Source organism: Sinohyriopsis cumingii, chromosome 14 (genome assembly GCF_028554795.1).
Source record: "Sinohyriopsis cumingii isolate HCF-2022 chromosome 14, ASM2855479v2, whole genome shotgun sequence".
Taxonomy (NCBI): domain Eukaryota; kingdom Metazoa; phylum Mollusca; class Bivalvia; order Unionida; family Unionidae; genus Sinohyriopsis; species Sinohyriopsis cumingii.
The window spans coordinates 51,920,225-51,933,487 of record NC_142974.1 but is presented as its reverse complement, the minus strand read 5'-3'; the positions used below and the strand labels follow the sequence as shown (position 1 = coordinate 51,933,487).

Genomic DNA, 13,263 nt, shown 5'->3' with positions numbered 1-13,263 from the left:
GATATGGATCAAGGATGTGGCGTGTCAACATGGCCTCTCGATTATATTTCATCTACAGGAGTGTGTGTGTCGCTCCTAACGCAACAAAAAATACAAGATACTGTTGATTTAGGAAAACGAGTATTGCACTGAATAGCACTCCTGAAATATATGCCACACCCATCACGTGATGGCAATATATCTTTGCTTTTAAAAAATGGTCATTTACGCTATTACGATAAATTCAATATATACGATACAGTTGCCTTTCAAATGTATAACAGCAATAATGATCATGTTGGCTTAAACACCTGTTTTATAAATAAAAATATGCTCCGGTGATGTCAATGAAACCATGTAACATTTTTGGCAAATATTTAGCTTCTCTCTCTCTCTCTCTCTCTCTCTCTCTCTCGCTAATCTATCTCTTCCTTTAGAATTTCTGAGCATACAATTTAATAGTCATCATGCATCTTCGTTTTTGTTTTTGTTTCAGTTTTGGGTATATTTTTCGCTTTGTTCTCATTTTCTGCAAACGCTATTGATATGTAACATTGCTTAATTCAAATGTTCTATCATGTTTCAGTTGACTTAAATCTTCTAAAGCGTGATGCATGTTAAAGTCACAAAAAGCATGAGAATCATATCCCTAATTATTTTTGACAAAGTGTACCCATCATCTTAGTGTTTAGTTTCGTTTAAAAAAAATTCAAATATTTTGAATAATAAACTCACGGACAAACTAAAGGACGTACTGGAAGAAAGATATATATTCATTACTGAAACCGAGATAGTTGGCGGCAGCTTGACGAGGAGTTCATTGCGAATATGTTTACATCTGTCTTCTATCGTGGGAACACGAGGAAAAGAAAACCCTTGTCAGACAGTTGTCTGTTTGGATTTATTAAAATAATTTTAACAGTTGCACTCTTATGCTTGACTTCAAATTAGTATGACTTAATTACACTTGACATAATTCGCATACATTTTTGTACTTACACATGATCCACAACTCACTTTAAAAATATTGCACTCCCTCGGCTAGGTGAAATGTGTCGAACAGGATGTAGTTAATATTACATGTGTTTATGAGAAGAAGTACTATACGCTACTGTCAGTTGGTCCTTTTGCCTTGAGGGATAAACTATATTTTACTGAAGTCAGAAAGGTAAGAGTACACTTTAAAGTATTATCCGACGAAATAATAATGCAGTACAAAATATTCGGTCAAATACGAGTGATTTTGCATGCTAATAATTTTACAAAAGGAATTGTCATGTATGTTCGTATTATAGGGAACAGTCATTAACGTTATAGCTATACACATTTTATTTGCACAAATTAATATTAGATTCTATACTAATGAAATCACAATATAATTGATAAAGATTTTATAGATTATTAATTAATGCCTTAACACAAACAGGTCATTTGGATACACGACATTTAACTGATGCATTTCCTTGATCAGCCAACTCGTCTCCCATTCACGAAATGGACATACGTGAAACAATAAACGTCATAAAAAGTGAATATTTATATTAGATTGTGTTTAAAGAATTGTTATTGTACTTAAACAATTTTTGAGTCATATGGTTACGACGTCCGCGGTGTTGCAGTTGTTAGTGATGTATAACAGACATGTAGCATCATGTTCCACCCAAACACATTATGATGATACCAAGCCGACCAGTCCGAACACAAACTTCTTCATGCTGAGCGCCTAGTGAGGCAGCTGTTTGTACCATTTTTATAAGTCTTTGGTGTGACTCGGCCGGAGTTTGAACGCACGACCTTTAGCATCTGAGGCAGTCGTTCTCACCACTTGGCCACCGGAGCTTTCAAAACAATTTTAAACATTTTGCATGTATCCTATGTTCTCCGGAAACAATTTTTAAACATTTTCGGCGGAGAACATAGGATCCATACAAAGTGTACTTTAAAACGGTGATTATTAATTGTTGTAGAAACATGATGAAGTGTTTGTCTAGCATATACCATGTTATGGATGTTATCAAATGTATGACATCATTTGCTATTGTTACAACCCACGGTCTTAAAATATGCAACACCAATTGTTAAACCAACAAGTTTAATACAATTAACAAGTTATTTATGACTAAGTTATCGATTTAAGAAACACTTACAATATCGTGGAATAATTAGAAATAATCCTAAATATTCTATCATAAGTCGAAACGTACATAATATTCCGAATAAATTATAATTCTTGAATGTTCATGATGTACCAATAGTTTTGACTATCTCGATATGCTAAAAATATGGAATGTGTTCACAAGTATCCCCAAAAATATGTTGGTGCAAATGTCAATATGCCTTTTATAATTCTAACGAATAATTAAAAAACAAACAGTTCATTTCATATTGTATAGGAATAAATTGGTAAATTATATCACAGACTGATATTAAAACAAACAAATATAAACAATTGATTACAATGACACCTTGATATTCAAAACCCCACTTGATATACGATGCAAATCAGCTCTGGAAAACGAACCAATCAAAAATAAATTGTGCGGGCCTTCTCTTTTTGTACACAGGACTGACCTTGACCACCTTCCTACTTAATTATCTTGTTTACAAAAATCATGACAAATGTCAATTCATGAAGAAGAAAAAAAATATTATACAATTTACATATATTTTACATATCAGACAAGCATACATAAGATCCGATACTAATTAGGGTTACACATCAAGATGTGTTATAATATCTCAATAAGGATATAAACTAGCATAGCCATCAGAATGATGTAAAGCTAAGTTGACAGCCAAAAACATTTTTCTACTCTATTGTTTATCTGGTGCTTGTCACTATTTTGTTTAATAACACTATGGATGATCAACACCATTTTTTTCTTTTTGAATCAATACTCGACCTATGCATACATCACTTGCTTCAACACGCACTTGAAACGATTTACTGAAATCTGCAGCTAATAAAATCGAGGTACCTTTAAATATGACCTCTGATTTGTAAAACATATTCCAAATACATGGCAGACTAATAACATACCACACAAAATATACTCATCAATTATGGGGCAGTTTGTACAAAATGTGCGATATGATCCGGCCATACATCCATTTCCCCTCAAAAATAGGTACTGATAATTCAGAGAAAGTCTTGTCCTTAAATTATACGGCTAATTAATAATAATTAGGACTTTGTATATAGCCTAATCTTTAGAAGCTATAAGCGCTTTACAACATTAGACAACATCTTTAAGATAATAAACATACTAATATTTTTACAAAAACAAACAACATGAAATTATAAAAATATTAAAAAAGGTAGGAAATATTATTAGGTCTTTAAGCTTGTTCTTGCGGTCAAAATACTTTAGTTTTGAGAGCCCTCTTGAATGTGATCACTGTGTCTTTGTGTCTACGTTCAGTGGGCAATTCATTCCACGTTACTGGGCCCTGGTATGCAAAAGAACGCTGTCCATATGACTTTGTTTTCATAGTGGAAATAATGAGTATACGATTGTCAGAAGAGGAGCGTAAGTATCTTGCTGGCGTGTACACATGGGATAGGTCAGATAGGTATGTAGGAATAGAGTCCGACAGTGAAATTATGATCTTGTCCGACACAATGTCCTATAAATTTGACAGAAGTAGGTAGAAGTGTACATCTATTTATACTAACGGTCAGATCTACATCATTGACACGATTAAATAAAGATGAAATGGTTCAGATTCATATGTTCAGATATGTATAGCTATGGATATTGATGATGACATCTTCGATGAATAATTTGTCACACTTATCTAGACAAGATATTATCTTGGTCAGTAAATGCTTAAACGATAACGGATAAATGGCATCACATTATACTAATACAGTCTGGAGTCACAAATGCCGAAAACTCTCCTTTTCGTCTTTAATTGGAATTAGGCAGGATACGTTGAAAAAGTTAAACTTGGTAATCTGCTTTTTAAATTGTGTCGATAAAGTTATTGATTTTTGGCAATGGAATATAATCCATTTTGGTGATACTGTCGACGTTTCGATAATCCGTACACTTGCGGAATGATAATATTAGCTTTAGGCAGAAACATACGCGGTGAACACGAATTGCTTTTACTCCATTATATAAAATAATCCTCCATCAAATAGTGAATTTCTTTTTCCAAATTAATCGTGAAATTTCCATTTAAAAAGTTTATATTTCAATACGTTCAATGGTTCACGGACATTATGTCTGCAAAGGAATTGAAAATGGCCAAAACACAGTTATGTTTCTCGTGATGCACTAACCGCAACCAGCAGTAAATGAATACCATTATCCCAATATTTTCCTTATCTCAACACACATAATGATATTGGTACATCCACACATTTGCGGAGCTGGAATTCGTTCAGAATACTCTATTATTTTAGACTTGTGCTAGCATTATCTACAAGTATTTTGGATATAATGCATCATACTCCAAATTCCTCTTAAATATTCAATTAATGACTTAGACAATTATATTACTTGTTACGTTTTACACAGCGTTTTGGTTTTTGTATATTTCTGTTCATTTGCCTTAGAGTCGTAACTTCTGTGAAAAAAAGAACATTACTTAAATTGTAACCTCTATCAGTCAGGAATGTGATGCGCTTTCCATTTACGTTAAGTGAACATATAAAGAATAACGATTTCTAATGAGTCTCATCAGATATGATATTTCTGAAATTTGTGCCAGGTTGATATTTTGAAAAGACATAAGAGACTGAGATAACGTTTTTCTACCAAACAAAACTGACGAGAGGAAGTCATATTGATCAATGAAACTTGTTCAATCAAGAAAGACTGGTCACCTGTGAGAGGTCTCATATCACTATGCATGCATTACTTAAACTCATCAAATAATGTGAGCTTTCTGGAGCTATCATAATCTTGTTCAACCTTTATTGCTAAGCGCCACCTTTCAAACAGTTGTTCTTTTCTTTACTCCTCATTCTACATGGGTCCTACCAGTTTCTTTTCTGCAGGTCAAAAATCTTAATCATTATAATTCAGACACCAACTCATAGAGTTTAATATATCTTCCTTCAAAACAGTATAATCACCAACTGATCGCCAATAGCTCCCCTTGTAACAATACAATTCAATGCTATATGTGAATATTTTAGCATTTTTTTCAAAAGAAGAAAAGTATTTATCTAATTCTTTATCATAGAAAAAGGGTACAAACCATATAATTCCTCTACCATCAAAATCTGAACTTTTTTCAAGAGGACTTGCTGCTTATTATTTAAATGTATATTAAATTGTCCTTTCCTCATTCTTGCTCTCGTGTTGTCTTCTTTTTCTTTTATAGTTAGCTTTCTTCTGTTCTCGCTACGTCTATGTCTCTCCCTTTCCTATCTTAACATTTGCATCCACCGCTTCTGTTCTTCGTTCATCATTTTTTATTACTCCACTTTCTGTATTTATCTTCAATCTTTAATAATCACACATTGGAGCGATGAGCTGTGCGTACATCCGTGCTTAAGGTTCTTACACACACACTAACACGTATATATATATATATATATATATATATATATATATATATATATATATATATATATATATATATTTCATAGCCTTGAAAAATGTCTGCCCGAAAAAGCCCAAGACATGCCGGACTATTGGCCCACAAGCTTGCTGAGAGTGCCCTGTTCCGGGACCTCGCTGATCGAGCGTCTCAACTTAGGCTGAAGGCTGAAGTTGAGCCTCTTTCAGAATGTCTTTGGCAGTCAACAAAATCCGAGCAAGAAGATGCGCTTAAGTCCAAATTTATCTAGGGACTTCAATACGGTAAACTTGATCCAGCGGATTTCGGTAAGTAACATAGTAATATCTCGTCCTTTACAATGCGTATTCACTTTTGAAAGCGCTGAACGTACGATAGGTGTACTGATTCGCGTTGAATAAGATATTCTTCTTTTATCTAACTTTGGAAACGTTTCGTTCTAGTCGACTTTTTAAAACTGAACGTGTCTACATATTTACGTCCGGTAAAACTTAATACATTTTGCGTTTCGGAAATGTATAATGATATATATATATATATATATATATATATATATATATATATATATATATATATATATATATATATATATATATATATATATATATATATATATATATATATATATATATATATATATGTGTGTGTGTGTGTGTGTGTGTGTGTGTGTGTGTGTGTGTGTGTGTGTTTTCCTGTGTAACTTTACCATTTAACAAAAGATACGTCAATTACTTTTTTTAAGAATAGTTCAGTTTTGAAAAATGTCTTTCATTGAACAGTTCATAACATTTGAGAGCAACTTGATTTATTATAAGAAAAACGGTCAATGACAGATGAGTCAGAATGTTTGTGTAATTTACACGTAATTGGGTCATTCGGTTCGATTAAAACAAGGTTTTGACTTTCAGATATTTCAACATGTACGCCTGCATTTAAGGGGACACTTATGTTTCACTTTTGTTTTCAGGTTACAGAAGTTTGTGGATATAAAATCAATTAGTCACATCAAGGTTTGAATGCATATTTTAGACCAATGAGTATCTACAATAGAAAATTGTATTTTTATGAAAGCAAATAAGCACACGCCATATAGTGTAACGAGTTATCAAATATTGTACATTGTCTCTCCATGTTTTCAAATTGTGTGTTGTACATATGACAAACTTTAGAACTGGTGCACAAACAACGGTGAATGAGTATCTTTGCGACAGTTGATTCTCCTAGGATACAGAGAACACACAATTGCATTTTTCTCGTAATTACTTTTCAGTTATATGCATTCATTCGATCCTTTCTGTTTTAGGCGGTTACATGGTGCAGGATTCTGTTTATTGCTACTACAGTAAGGAATCCATTGACACAGCAGCGGATAAAGCAACCGATCCGAACTTGAAAGATTTTCTGGAGAAACGATCAGACTCATACAAGAAGTAAAGAATAATTAAGAACCAGAAAAGGGATTAAATCAATGTCAACGGAAGAAGAACAAAAGAATATTTAACAAAAAATGGAATTCGAACACCAAATTTTAAAAACGAATTCTCAATGAGACTATATTTGTTTACTTTTAAAAAATTATAGCCAGGATGGATAAGGATAGATTGTCTTATCTTATAAAATACCAAATTATAACACTAGATAACTTTCGGCTAACTATGTTATTAATATAAATACTTATTTGAAAACGCATTTGAATGGTAAGAAATACTTTAATGGTAAGAAACCTCAAGCAGTCCTATTGTTTCTATTTTTGTGAAAGAAAAAGAAAACGAACAAGAATGTATACCCTGGTTTCTTGGTTTAGAAATGCCTTCTTAACTGTATATAATCTAATGAAAAACTTTACTTATCAAAGACTTTAGAGGACGCCCCTTTTTCTCATTCATCAGTTTGGTGCATACACAAACACACAGTGACACACATAAAGATACACATGATCACTGTTTATCAAAATAGTCAAGAGTTATTCCAACTGCAAACAAGAATATATTGCATCTTAGGAACAAGGACTATGTGTTTGAGTGTATGTGTGTGTATGGCTGAAGGTGACAGAAGAATAGTGAATTATTCCATGACATATGTATTCAAACATATGACTGATTTTTTCTAGGTATTATGAAGAGCTGTTCACAACCTGGCATATAAGAGATCCTAAAGGTATTGACCTGAATAAAGCATGCGCGGATTATGCTGCTCTGGAAAAAGAAGTTGCCGAGACGATGGACTCTCTGTATCTAGTAGTAGCTTTAATACCATGTTCCAAACTTTGGCCATGGCTTGGAAAGCAAATATCAGATCCACCGGTAAGCATTTTCTGTAACATCGTTAGCTGATATTACAGAGGAATAGTAATACTCTCAGTACCAAATGTCGACTATAACTGCAATTTCTCTCCACTTATATAAATAATATGATCTTATTTTTTGATGCTGAGCTTGGGATAAAACTTTGTAAGAAGAAATATCAGTTGTGTTATTGGACATATCGGTAATGAATATTAGGGTACATATTAACATCGATGATGATGGTGAATCGAAATGGTTTTGATAGTAATGGTGTGCCACTTAGATTGTATGTATTGCCTCCAATTATGCCTGTGCCCAGTCTTGCGCAATAAAACTGAAGTATATGCAACATTAAAAGACTAGTAGTTATAGGAGTATTAGTAGTAAAAGTATCAGCAAACCAAAGTTGACTTCAATATGGGTCAGCTGGCAACAATTATCTTGTTACAAGGTGGACTATAATTGTAAAGTGTTTCCTATGTGGAGTCACGTGATGTAAGATGTAAGGGAGGAATCCAATTACAACTTTGGATACCATTTTACACATTCTGATTTGGAAATTATAGAACATCATGTGGAGGACATCTTTATATATATATATATTTAAGCTGGTTGGAACAATCAGTTTTGTTATTGTACTTACTTAATTGTAAAACTTGATACAATTGATAAAAACTATGGTAGTTTGGATTGAAAATGCACACTGAACATATCTAAGATTTGGATTACTGTGATTTTAATTTGGACTGTATATTTGTTTTCTGAATTCTCCTAACTTTAAACGAAACTGGCAATATAAGGGAAAACAACTGAAATATAATCAAGCATTGCACATTTTTATGATACATGTCAGATCGAAGCATATGCAAAGTATGAAAACAAAATCCTCGAATACAAGACACCCTACTTCTATAGTGTTTATTTCAGTTGAGCAGATGAATATGCAAGCTATATATTATAATAGTCAACAGCATGGGATCTCGCAAAAAATCTTAGATCATCAACGCCTCCATTGATATGCACTAAATACATCAAACAAATACCCATGTTGAAACATCAGAGACAGAAAGGATAGTTGAGAGAATGATATTAATAAAGACAGATTGTGTTTAGATCATTACAGAAGTTAATAGAGCACTCTATGAACTTACAGAACATATATGCACCGATGCAAAACAGACTTGGTCATGCTATTTTGGGGATGACTGATTGGTCCATAAACTGAAGTTAGGTATTCAGGGTCATGCAATGTGCATTATATTACACGAAATATACAATATACCTGCAATGGACCTATGTCCATTTAACTGTACTCATGTCAACCATCTATTGGACTCGTTGCATGATAGGACAAGTTACAAGGATATGATATTGATGATTTGATCTGATATTGTTTTGTATCAGACAAGTTCGAGGTCAAAAATGTCGAGTTCTCGGTATTAAAATTAATATCTCATCTATCGACTGGAGAGAAATTTCCTCTAATGGAAAGGAAAGTATATCCATTGGCAATTTGTTTTTATTTACTTAATGATAGTAAGACGTTTTTTATTTATTTTACGGAAAACCATAAACAAAAATCTCAGTAACAAACGATCATTTATTAGAGGCAAAACAAAGCTTTAATCGTGTATTTGGCCTTGTACTTTATCCAATGGGATTAACATAATTTGTATACAAATACATATCAATTAGGGTTTGGTGTTTGTTTAAATATATGTACATTTACCTCCATCTTGGAAATCTCCCGATGCTTTAATCCCTCATCATTACCAGCCATACCCCAATATCTCCATACGTTATATGACATGTACAGTTACAAACAGAAGAAATGAAGTTAGGTGTGTGTTTGTGTGTGTAAATGTTTATACGTATAATATCACCTATCCAACATACTGTTATTAGTTTTACTTTTTCAGCACAATTTTGGTGTATATGAAAGCTGGGTTCAGTCCAATCTTGATCCCAGCTACGACGGTTACAAGAAGCTGGACAAAATTATAGATGATGCATTTCTGATAGGAGCCATTGATAAAGAGAAAGCACTCTGGGTCTACAAAGGGTGCATGACTGGAGAGGCGAATTTTTTCAGCTCTGTCTAATTATAAAAACCTTTTTGCTTTGAACGGTACCTGTTATTGTAATATTTTAGAAATCATTTGAACCAAAACTGACGTGTAACAAACAACTGATACGATACAAAACAAACACATTTCAAATTAAAAAATAAAGGTATATACTTATCATGACCGCAATCTAACATATTACATGCATATAATTATATTCAGTTCATCATGGCAATACCGAAATAATTAATATAGTAACTCATCGCATCTCCCCTTCTGAAAAGAACAAATAATAAATTGCGACTGAAAACGTTGAATGACGACCGTAGTCCTAAGAGTTTGGTTTCAAGTTTGTCTTCAAATGTAAAGATATGTTTATATATTTTAGAATTATGGCAATACCGAGAAAACCCTCGATAATATATATATATATATATATATATATATATATATATATATATATATATATATATATATATATATATATATATATATTATGTCTGTTTTACTAATGTAAATACATTGCTGTTTCCTATTTCGCAATTGTTGCCATATTTCTTCTCCGTTCAGATGTGAAATGTATAATGTTTTAGATTTTAGATTGTACTTAATTAGAGTATAAAATTAGCAAAGATGATGTTTAATAATCCCGCCAAATGACACATAGTTTTATTAGTGATATTACTTCTTACTAGATGTCAAGAGATGTGTTCATTCATTATAAATGTTGTAGTGCTTCGTACTCAAGAACAGATTCAGGTACACCTAAAGTGTTCGGCAGATGGTCAGTGCATTAAATTGGTCAAGAATGTTAAGAACGGCAATTGTGCTACAAGTACCTGCTTTTTGTGAACCATTATAGCAAACTACGGCAGTATTAGTTATTATTATTGTACCAATATTTCAAGTAGCCCATTCCACTATACTGTAACGTTATATATTGAAATTATACTTAATTTTTATTTTAAAATGTTCACAAACGGATTTGAAATTAGTTGTTTTAAATTCATGCAAAAGAAGGTTTATTGTAATATAATTCTTAAATTTAATACAATTTTGCAATTTTTTTACGATCGAAAAGCAGTTCAAAATTTCTGCTGATAATATTAATTTTCGAAGTGTTGTACTTTTCATTTACTTGTTTGTAAAAATGCAACCGAAGAACACTATTTGGCTCATATACATTTACTAATAAGTTTAATTATCATTGAATTGCAGCTTATTTACATTATCAAATACTTGCTCTCAATATTGCTTGGAGACTATGTATACATAAAGTCACCATCGATACTACAGATAATTGCCACATGCGTCATGCAACTTCAATAAGATTTGTCAACAGTTTATTTTTACCATCCTGCACGTACATGAGATCCCGGACATTGACTAACATGTATATCCTGTACTAAAATAAACCTAAGTTTTTTATTTGTAAACAGAGGAAAGAATCTGGCATCTTTATTACATCATCAAAGAAATGAAATTGATCGGTTAAAATCTTGATATGATAACAATCATTAAAATAATGTACATGCGCAGTTGTTCGTATACCTGTTATCTTATCAATATTAAAGGAACTGTTCACGCACATTCACTGACTTCTGGAATAGAAAGTTCAATGACATTTTCAATTTATATGTATCCTGTACTCATTATTATTGTTCGTTTGTACAATGTGTCATACCGATAAGATTTATTAATTTACTCGTTTTTGCTGGAAGAATATCTTATATTTATCTGGCCTTTAAATGAATTTCAATTTAGGATGCATGCGTATATCTTTGAGAAGGAAGAGGAGGGGATTTCACCTGTTTAAAAGTGAATTCTCCCAATATGTACCTCGTGCAACGTTGAGATCAACATGTTAAACATTTACCTGTTTAGTACAAAAGACTGCATTATTCATGGAGTTACGTTTTTATTTCTCCAGGTGGCAACATTAATTTATATGCTTCTAACTGACGTCAAAGGCCATATAGTTTGCTTTTGAAGTGCACATAATCTGGTGATAATTACCTTCTCGCATACATGTATATTTGTATAAAAACATGGACTTCATATGTTGGAATCTTGCCTGTATATGCATTTTTCGTTTCATTATGTTTTTAGTTGAACCTGTGCCTGTAAAATTTAATGATCTGGACAAATCGTGTGGTTTTTAGTGTTGTTAGCACGTTGTAATGGACATATACTGTATCGACTGAATCTAGATCGATATGCGTCAGCTGATTTACTACATATTTATAAGTACATCCTAAAGTACTACATATTTATAAGTACATCCTAAAGTACTACATATTTATATGTACATCCTAAAGTACTACATATTTATAAATACATCCTAAAGTACTACATATTTATAAATACATCTTAAAGTGCTGCATATTTATATGTAGATCCTAAAGTACTACATATATATATATATATATATATATATATATATATATATATATATATATATATATATATATATATATATATATATATATATATATATATATATATATATATATATATATAACACTGGTCAAAATCTAGCTCACATAAAAGATCGAAAACATGTTTTGTAAGATTAAACAAATAATAATAATAATAACAAGAACAAGAAGAAAAAACAATTGTTAGCAATTTTCAGAGAGATATTATTTGTACTAAGAATGCACGTACGTGATCGATTTGTGCATTCCAGCTGATTTGCTGATTAACGAAGACAACAGGAAATTTGACAGTCGACACCATTAACCTATTCTGAGTTAGAAGTAAATCCATGTTAGTCGCTGTTCTCTGCCTTTTCCCAATATTCATATATTTCATTTTAGTTTCATTAATATGCATTATGTTATGTTGGCATCAATATATTCTGCCTGTGAACACCACGAGATACAACACTTTATTACCGGACAAGTACCTGCATGTATAGAGTAACGGGTATAATTGCTTAATTATATTCATCTTGCAGATTATACAACAGTAAATAAATATAACAAAATATGCAGAGGTTTTACGAATCAATATAAGTTGTCTTTAATTTGTTTCATATAAGCTAAAGCTAGTAAAATTTGACGAACACTTTCTATTTATTCACAAAAACGTTTAAATAAGCATTAATTAGTTAATGCTGTAACTGTTCACTTGGATGTTGCTGCTACTGTAGCTTCATAAAGATGCTTATGAAGGGAATGGTTTTCACTATACTTTTAAGACTCTTGTCACCAAGTAGAATTTTGAACGAGTATCCTCCAATTCACTATATTATCAAGAAGTACCAGGGTCAGGGATATTTGGGGATTTACATACACGGATCTTCAGAACCGTGATGTGATGTGATTTTGATTTTTAAAGTAGCTTTAACAATTTCTCAGTCATATCGCTACGATATCTGCAATGTGGCAGTTTAT

General features: G+C 32.1%; 1 pseudogene across 1 annotated transcript; it reads left to right on the top strand.

Moving 5' to 3' along the window:
* The first annotated feature begins 1,045 nt into the window (after positions 1-1,045).
* Positions 1,046-12,882, top strand: LOC149783798 (uncharacterized; annotated as a pseudogene). The gene is made up of 5 exons (XR_016413670.1): positions 1,046-1,147; positions 5,585-5,822; positions 6,818-6,944; positions 7,625-7,817; positions 9,719-12,882. The product of XR_016413670.1 is annotated as an uncharacterized LOC149783798 (transcript).
* The last annotated feature ends 381 nt before the right edge of the window (positions 12,883-13,263 follow it).